The sequence below is a fragment of the Helianthus annuus genome, chromosome 9, assembly GCF_002127325.2.
Source record: "Helianthus annuus cultivar XRQ/B chromosome 9, HanXRQr2.0-SUNRISE, whole genome shotgun sequence".
NCBI classification, from domain to species: Eukaryota; Viridiplantae; Streptophyta; class Magnoliopsida; order Asterales; family Asteraceae; genus Helianthus; species Helianthus annuus.
Window position 1 is genome coordinate 187,952,506 of NC_035441.2, and position 9,777 is coordinate 187,962,282.

Consider the following 9,777-nt stretch of genomic DNA (forward strand, 5'->3'; position numbering starts at 1 on the left):
TGATACATAGCATAGTAGAATAAAACAAGTTTTGAAGTTGCTCAATATCCAACATGAAGACGATGACACTAGCTACCACTTTTCAACATTGTTCAAGTTGCATTAATATCGTTCAAGTTGCATATAATGAAGTTGCACTCAAAGAGTGTTGAAGTTGCATTCAAATAAAGTTGCATATAATGAAGTTGCACTCAAAGAGTGTTGAAGTTGCATTCAAATAAAGTTGCATATAATGAAGTTGCACTCAGAGAGTGTTGAAGTTGCATTCAAATAAAGTTGCATCCAAATGAAGTTGCACTCAAAGAGTGTTGAAGTTGCATTCAAATAAAGTTGCATATAATGAAGTTGCACTCAAAGAGTGTTGAAGTTGCATTCAAATAAAGTTGCATATAATGAAGTTGCACTCAAAGAGTGTTGAAGTTGCATTGAATGTGGGGTTACAAGCATCAAATCGTTTCATGTTTAAATGTGGATAGAGTGTGATAAAAACAAAACTCAAGTGTTGTGTAATTTGAATATATAATACATGTTGCACCCAAATGTGTTTAAAACAAAAATGGGATCGAGTATACTCACAGTGGTTGCGTTGCGATTTCTTGTAAGTAACGCACGAGTAAGAATGGAGAGTTCCAAAAGAACGAACGTAAGCGATTATCCTATATATATATATATATATATATATTAAGATATCACATAACGATCTTGTTAATATTTGTAGGTTAAATAAGATTCCTCATCATTATGGTTTTACAAGTAATATTTATCTTCTCATTAATATTTAACGTGATAAAAAAATTATAAATAAACATTAATGATTTGTGTTGCTATTAGTTTAATGTTTATCATAAAATAAGTGGGCTAAAGTAAAGAAATAAAATTGCTAGTCGTTAGGAATTTAATTTAAAGTTTTAAAGAATAAAAATACTTAAAGGTAATTAAGGATTTTTAGGTTAATAAAAGTAAATTGTTAAAGGTTAAATATCATTTTTTAGTCACTTCTACATAGATTGTAATTTAGAGTAATGAAATCTAGTATACGCAATTAGTATCAAAATAATATGGCAGAAGTGAAAGTTGTTTCTAGTAAACTTATTAAACTGCTTTTAAACAAAACTGTTAATTTGTTTATTATAAACTAACCCAGACAAAATTATAATACCATTCCATATTTCATTTCTAAAATTCAAGTTCCTATATTACAAAACATTCGGCTTTTAACCAGGTGGGAGACACGAGCAGAATTGTAATGTATTTACCTCAAATGGTGTTCGCTTCTGCACCGGCGGTTCGCCGGAGAACTTGTAGTGGCAGCGGCAAAGCGGAACCGGATAAGATGTGATTTCGAGCGAGGGAAAATGATTAGACCAGGGACCACGCTTCATCGACCCGGATCAATTTCGCACTGAATCGTCATTACTTCTTCATTCTAAAATATAGAACCTACTGTTATGGTGTTTATATAAACACAATGATCATCATGGAATTTTGCATAGAACAGAAAGGGTGAAAGAACGATTAGAAAGTATACCGAAACAACAAAGGGTGCCGTAACGACTTCGGCTCGAATTCGAGTTCCCGCGACGTCTCCGATGTTGCGAGCTTCATCTCCGGTGGTCTCCGGCAAGGTCTCGTGCTCTCCGACGAGTTAGCAGGTTGAATGAAGGGTGTTGTGGTGTCTAACAGGTGAAGAAGGTTCGGTTTTATAGTGTTCGAAAGTCTCGAAAATTATGGTATTATGTTATGATTGATTGACGAGTTTTATGGTAATGATTTAAAGGTGAGCGCAAAGAAAGAAACGCGTAATAATTAGACCATCTCGAACAATCAGCGAGGGAAAGAAAGGAAATGATAACAATCACTGGAAATCAGCGATTTTGGAATAAAAGGAAACAGGTTGTCGGGTTCTGTTTGGCGGTAATCTTGTTTCAAAAGAAATCAGCGATAAAATAGGATATATATATATATATCGGAGGAAATAGTTTTATTAACAAAGCTGATTAGTGGTGGGGTGGTCTGCGCGTTGTTTGGTTTTCGCTGAGATCCGGGTTCGAGCCTGGACTCCAGCATATATTTTTAGAAACCAATTTCTGTAGTTTAGTCCCTAGGGTTTTACTGTAGAATCAAAACAATCCATATGTCATCTTATTATACTAACTGAACTAACGTGGTTGAAATGTAATGATTATTTAACTTGACTAACTTGGTTATAGTTAGATAGTTTAGTTAGTTTAATGACCTCAGCTAACTTTAAAACTTAACAAGTCTAACTAGATTATTGTTATAAAAATAAAACGAATAAAATTTAACTTGTAAATTTAATTAATAATTTAATTAATTAGAATAATAAATAAGTAACCATATTTAATTATAAAAAAAAAATCTTTCGACGGTTATATAATTCGCGAAAAATATCTGAGTTTCAAGGATTAGGATCCAAAATTTAAAACGGGTCGGATTTTGGATATTTGTTTTTGGCGGATGTTACAGTCTCCCCTACTTTAGGAGATTTCGTCCTCGAAATCTAAGAGGAAGACTTTAAAAATTCAAGAAAGAATAGGTGAGGCTAGATCGTAACGTTTTGTTTAAGGGGAAATTATTTTCATAATTGCATCACATAGCACATAGTTTCACATAGCATATAAAATGTTCAATTAGTTTCACATAGCATAATCATGGATTTATCGTAGTGTAACATAGATAATGAAAGCATCGTAAATTTAGCTTGTTCCCGAGAGATTATTATTATTTGTTTTAAATTGCGAAGATAGTGTGTAACGTGTCTCAGAGCTTGAAATGAAAGTAACGTTCAAATATAAGGTTTCATTGAGAACGAAAAAAAATTGGTAACTACCTCTGAGGTAAGGAAATCACCCCTAGCTCATTGGTGAAGTTGAAAATTGAGCGAAGTTAATCGTCAAGGTAAGGAAATCACTCCTATCTTGATCATAACTTTCCATTTTTGGGAAATATGAGTATTAGCATAAAATTTAGAACAATTCACATGACATACTTAGTTAACAAGATTAACGTATCACTGGCATGTGAATAAACAGGCCAACCCATCGTGTACCGCAATGTTGACTACCCAACATCGTCGCAACGAAGAGGGTGTAAAGTTGTTAAATTAACATGACCACTAGAATACGGGCGGGCGCTACTCCTATAGCACTACGCATAGTGCTATACATGTTAAGGTGTGGGTTAAAGGACAAGTTCATCACATAAGAATAACCCAGTAATCACGAATCAAGTATACTAGCATGCATGTATTAGATTGAAATGATATATTGCGTACAAATGTAAAACACATGAAAAAAAAATGAGATAGCATAAAAAGATTTAACGTAAAACATGAATTGTCACGGAACGTAACATACGACAATTCCAAAGTAAATCGAAGTCCTTTTCGAATTAAGGAAACGTGCTTTGGCCTAATAGACAAATACTCTCGTCGAGGAGCGATTAACGACATTTGTCCTTCCAGTTACTACACGTCCTTAATTGATTGGGAAAATCGAAACTTTGGCGAGAGCGAAAATCGAGGAGTGGGACTAGTTAAACAAGATGCGAGTTTCACCTCTAACTTGATAACATCGTGCCCTAACGTGGTTGGTACTTATCAAGAGATAAGGGTCCACTAGAGTATGAAATGGAAAACTCCCATCAAGGTTTGGATATCACTCCTAACTTGAGGGTAGATTTCGTGCAAAGTCAAAGTATAGCTGAGTGAAAATCATCACCAAGTGTGGGAATCACCCCTATCTTGATGAGTCTTTGCGATTGTGTTGTAAGAGTGTCTTCAAAGCCTCCAAGTGTGTATTGTGTTAGCCTTAGGAAAGGCATGTATATTAAGAGTCCAAAAGAAAGTAGAGGGAAGCAAAGAAGATAGAAAGGAAGTTGTTTTAAGCAACACATAGTGAATAAGCTCCTAAACTATAGACTAGGCAAGGCATTCCTAATTCCCTATAGTTATGGCTCTGATACCAGTCTGGTATCAGAGTATTCCTACTATAGACTAGGGAAAAGTAAGGCAATCCTACCTAATTCCCTATAGTTATGGCTCTGATACCAATCTGTCATACCCCAACCGATGGCGGAAACAACGTGATGAGACGAACAAATTGCTCAAAACAACATAACACTAATTGTGACAATATAGATTAAATCATTTTATTAAAACTAAAGAACAATACATTGTTTCAACATGATTAAAACATAAATCTGCTAAAATGGGTTTCTAGTTCCATCCTAGCTTGATTGCTTTATTTCTTGAACATCAACCTGCAACATGTATTAAAATAAAATCAACAAAAGTTGGCGAGTATACAAGTTTGATACATAGCATAGTAGAATAAAACAAGTTTTGAAGTTGCTCAATATCCAACATGAAGACGATGACACTAGCTACCACTTTTCAACATTGTTCAAGTTGCATTAATATCGTTCAAGTTGCATATAATGAAGTTGCACTCAAAGAGTGTTGAAGTTGCATTCAAATAAAGTTGCATCCAAATGAAGTTGCACTCAAAGAGTGTTGAAGTTGCATTCAAATAAAGTTGCATATAATGAAGTTGCACTCAAAGAGTGTTGAAGTTGCATTCAAATAAAGTTGCATATAATGAAGTTGCACTCAAAGAGTGTTGAAGTTGCATTCAAATAAAGTTGCATCCAAATGAAGTTGCACTCAAAGAGTGTTGAAGTTGCATTCAAATAAAGTTGCATATAATGAAGTTGCACTCAAAGAGTGTTGAAGTTGCATTCAAATAAAGTTGCATATAATGAAGTTGCACTCAAAGAGTGTTGAAGTTGCATTCAAATAAAGTTGCATATAATGAAGTTGCACTCAAAGAGTGTGGAAGTTGCATTGAATGTGGGGTTACAAGCATCAAATCGTTTCATGTTTAAATGTGGATAGAGTGTGATAAAAACAAAACTAAAGTGTTGTGTAATTTGAATATGTAATACATGTTGCACCCAAATGTGTTTAAAACAAAAATGGGATCGAGTATACTCACAGTGGTTGCGTTGCGATTTCTTGTAAGTAACGCACGAGTAAGAATGGAGAGTTCCAAAAGAACGAACGTAAGCGATTATCCTATATATATATATATATATATATTAAGATATCACATAACGATCTTGTTAATATTTGTAGGTTAAATAAGATTCCTCATCATTATGGTTTTACAAGTAATATTTATCTTCTCATTAATATTTAACGTGATAAAAAAATATAAATAAACATTAATGATTTGTGTTGCTATTAGTTTAATGTTTATCATAAAAGAAGTGGGCTAAAGTAAAGAAATAAAATTGCTAGTCGTTAGGAATTTAATTTAAAGTTTTAAAGAATAAAAATACTTAAAGGTAATTAAGGATTTTTAGGTTAATAAAAGTAAATTGTTAAAGGTTAAATATCATTTTTTAGTCACTTCTACATAGATTGTAATTTAGAGTAATGAAATCTAGTATACGCAATTAGTATCAAAATAATATGGCAGAAGTGAAAGTTGTTTCTAGTAAACTTATTAAACTGCTTTTAAACAAAACTGTTAATTTGTTTATTATAAACTAACCCAGACAAAATTATAATACCATTCCATATTTCATTTCTAAAATTCAAGTTCCTATATTACAAAACATTCGGCTTTTAACCAGGTGGGAGACACGAGCAGAATTGTAATGTATTTACCTCAAATGGTGTTCGCTTCTGCACCGGCGGTTCGCCGGAGAACTTGTAGTGGCAGCGGCAAAGCGGAACCGGATAAGATGTGATTTCGAGCGAGGGAAAATGATTAGACCAGGGACCACGCTTCATCGACCCGGATCAATTTCGCACTGAATCGTCATTACTTCTTCATTCTAAAATATTGAACCTACTGTTATGGTGTTTATATAAACACAATGATCATCATGGAATTTTGCATAGAACAGAAAGGGTGAAAGAACGATTAGAAAGTATACCGAAACAACAAAGGGTGCCGTAACGACTTCGGCTCGAATTCGAGTTCCCGCGACGTCTCCGATGTTGCGAGCTTCATCTCCGGTGGTCTCTGGCAAGGTCTCGTGCTCTCCGACGAGTTAGCAGGTTGAACGAAGGGTGTTGTGGTGTCTAACAGGTGAAGAAGGTTCGGTTTTATAGTGTTCGAAAGTCTCGAAAATTATGGTATTATGTTATGATTGATTGACGAGTTTTATGGTAATGATTTAAAGGTGAGCGCAAAGAAAGAAACGCGTAATAATTAGACCATCTCGAACAATCAGCGAGGGAAAGAAAGGAAATGATAACAATCACTGGAAATCAGCGATTTTGGAATAAAAGGAAACAGGTTGTCGGGTTCTGTTTGGCGGTAATCTTGTTTCAAAAGAAATCAGCGATAAAATAGGATATATATATCGGAGGAAATAGTTTTACTAACAAAGCTGATTAGTGGTGGGGTGGTCTGCGCGTTGTTTTGTTTTCGCTGAGATCCGGGTTCGAGCCTGGACTCCAGCATATATTTTTAGAAACCAATTTCTGTAGTTTAGTCCCTAGGGTTTTACTGTAGAATCAAAACAATCCATATGTCATCTTATTATACTAACTGAACTAACGTGGTTGAAATGTAATGATTATTTAACTTGACTAACTTGGTTATAGTTAGATAGTTTAGTTAGTTTAATGACCTCAGCTAACTTTAAAACTTAACAAGTCTAACTAGATTATTGTTATAAAAATAAAACGAATAAAATTTAACTTGTAAATTTAATTAATAATTTAATTAATTAGAATAATAAATAAGTAACCATATTAATAATTATAAAAAAAAAATATTTCGACGGTTATATAATTCGCGAAAAATATCTGAGTTTCAAGGATTAGGATCCAAAATTTAAAACGGGTCGGATTTTGGATATTTGTTTTTGGCGGATGTTACATCACGGAACCCCCACCGGGCCCACCGGTGACACGTGGAAATTAGGGGTGTGACAGGTTGGTATCAGAGCCAACGCTGAGTGAATTAAACACTAGCCTTCTGTGTTTAATCTCAGTTAAATAAATGCACATTCCCGAGTTCCGAGTCTAGACAAAGAACATAGGACAAACTCTGCTTTGTTTTATTTCATTTTGTCTTTATTTTATTATATATATATATGTGTTGTTGTATCATTTTGTTGACAGGTTTAATCATGCCACCACGAATGAGACGCGGACGGGGAAAGGCTCCTTTCACGAGCCACGATCATGAAGCCGGGCCCTCACACCGGCGAACACCTTCCATCACGATGAGTACGAGCCCACAAGAGCCGTGGAGGCTCTACGTTGAGCCCGGGAGGCGATCGGTCTCCTTCAGCTCCTCACCTTCATACTTACATTCCTTTGGACCCCAATCAGAGAATGAGCCCAATAATCAACCACCTTCCTTCATACCATTGCAAAGGTCCAATTCTCACCATTCGTATGACGACCCAACCCCAGTCTTTCAAAGCCGGTTCAACCCGGCCAACATCTTTCCAGAACACGTGGGATTCAACCCACTAGGACCTGAGGATCATTTCTCAGGAGACCATGCTGACGATATGGATGAAGACAAGGACCCCGTGGAACCAGCATCCGGAACACCAAACCACCCCATCGAGATCTCAGATGGGTCTTCATTTCACGGATCACCTTATCGTGGTCCGGACAGCTACGAGGAGAGGTTCCGGAATATTGACTGGTATTTTACCCCTCTCACCACTCGTCTCCTTATCAGCAGCAGCAGCAGCAACAGCAACAGGATCCTTCCCAGGATTCTCGTTTCGTGGCAGTCACTCCGCCACCACCACCACCAGTGGAGCAACAACCGCCTCCGGAGCCACCGAGGCGGAGAAGGTCAAACGCACGGATGTCCGTGCGAGGGGGAGTCCGCATCAGCACTCCCCTGCCCTCGAGTGGCAGTCATTATCCGCCACTCCAGGAAGAAGAAGAAGAACCGCAAATGGGGGGTCCATCAAACCCCATTCCAGAGGTCAACTCAGTGCCTATGGCACCTCCGTTGGGTTTTGACAACCCAATGCCTGCTTACGCCGGCTCAGCGGCGTACAACCCATTTGAGCAGCCGGCTCACACCCAGTTCGATTATGCAAATGTGGACCCATACCAGGAGGCATGGGACTACAATGCCCGTCATCCAGAGGGACCCTATGATGGTCTTTGGACCACCGGTTATCCAACATATGGGTACCAGCGTCCGCCACCTCCTCAACCTCTGTACCAACCGCCGCAGCCGCAGCTAATCCCGCCGAAGCGCCAGCAGGTGGTTCTTGATAGGTTGAACCAAGTCGAACAAGAAGTTCGAGAAGACCGCAGGGAGCGGCAAGGCTTCTTCAAAGGTCTGTCAGACCTACTCAAGGGGAAGTCCAAGAGAAGGGGTCATTGAAGACCTTTGTTGTTATTTTATTTAGTTGAAATCAGTCCCTGTGTGGACTTTTATTTCTGTACTCAGCCCCTGCGTGGGCTTGTCTTTCAGTATTCTGCCCCTGCATGGGCATGCCTTTTAGTTAACCCCTGCGTGGGTTTGTGGTTGTTTTTTTTTCGCCCCTTCGCGGGCATGTTATTTTGTAGAAGTCCCGTTTAGGGCAAATGTTGTACTGTTTAATCTTTATTAATGGAATGATTGAATTTAAATTTTCATGATTATTTATTATTAATAAGTATATGCATAATTTAAATAAAAAGTAAAATGAAAAATAACATTCCTAATAAAGAAGATCTACCATTAATATAAAATGGCAAAATCTAAAAAGGGACAAGACCTAGCCATGTGTCATTTTAAGACAAGGCCAAGATGGTACCTCCTTATTTAGATTCAGATCCACAATTGACGTCTTAACTTAGGATTGATCTGCGTTATAAAAAGAATCTTAGGGGTAAAACCTAGCCACGTGTCGTCGCAGGCATGGCCAAGATGGTAGAACCTGTCTAAAAGATTCCAAATTTATGTTAACATCTATAGGTATGTTAGCATTTTGGGCAAATTGTGATGCAGTATAAATCACATAGGCCATCTTTAAAAATTGGGTTAATTTAAAATTCCCTGAGAAATAAATAACCACCCCTTGGGGATGAAGTGCCTACGGGTAATAAATTAATGTCCTCTGGGACTAAGAGACAGTAGAAGTCTGTAATTCACTGTCTAGAATAGGATAATGAACTGTGGTTCAGACCCTAATACCTTGATTCTATAAGAATCCGGGTTATAAATTAGCACTGTCTTTGTGACTAAGTTATATGTTAATTCTTAATTGTAATATAGGATTATAATAAATGTCCTGAATAAATACTCGATTATCAAATTAACCAATAATGGCTATTTAAAACCATGGTTAATAAAATATAATAATGTTGTATTAGCTTCTAAATAAAACCTTGCCTATTATTGTCTATATGTAGCAATTGAAGCTACATGGCGGGGTCGGACGAGGTAAACAGTCGCCCGGTAGAGAATCACGAGAATGCAAAGATACAGTTAACTGGCGCAGAGCTGAAAGCGCTTGTTGATGATGCGGTTACAAAGGCTTTAGAACGGAAGTACAGTGAGTATAGTGAGACTCGCAGTAGGACTCTGTCTACACCACATACCAAGTCCAAGACTCATTCGGGAGGTCACAGCAAGCCACCACCTACTCCACCAAAGTCTAAGAAAAATGAGTCTAAGAAAGATGATGACAGACATTCCTCCAACGAAAACAGCATCCCATCCAAAAGGTTAGTATTGGATGACAAGCCTCGTGTCAAAGGGTGCACATACAAGT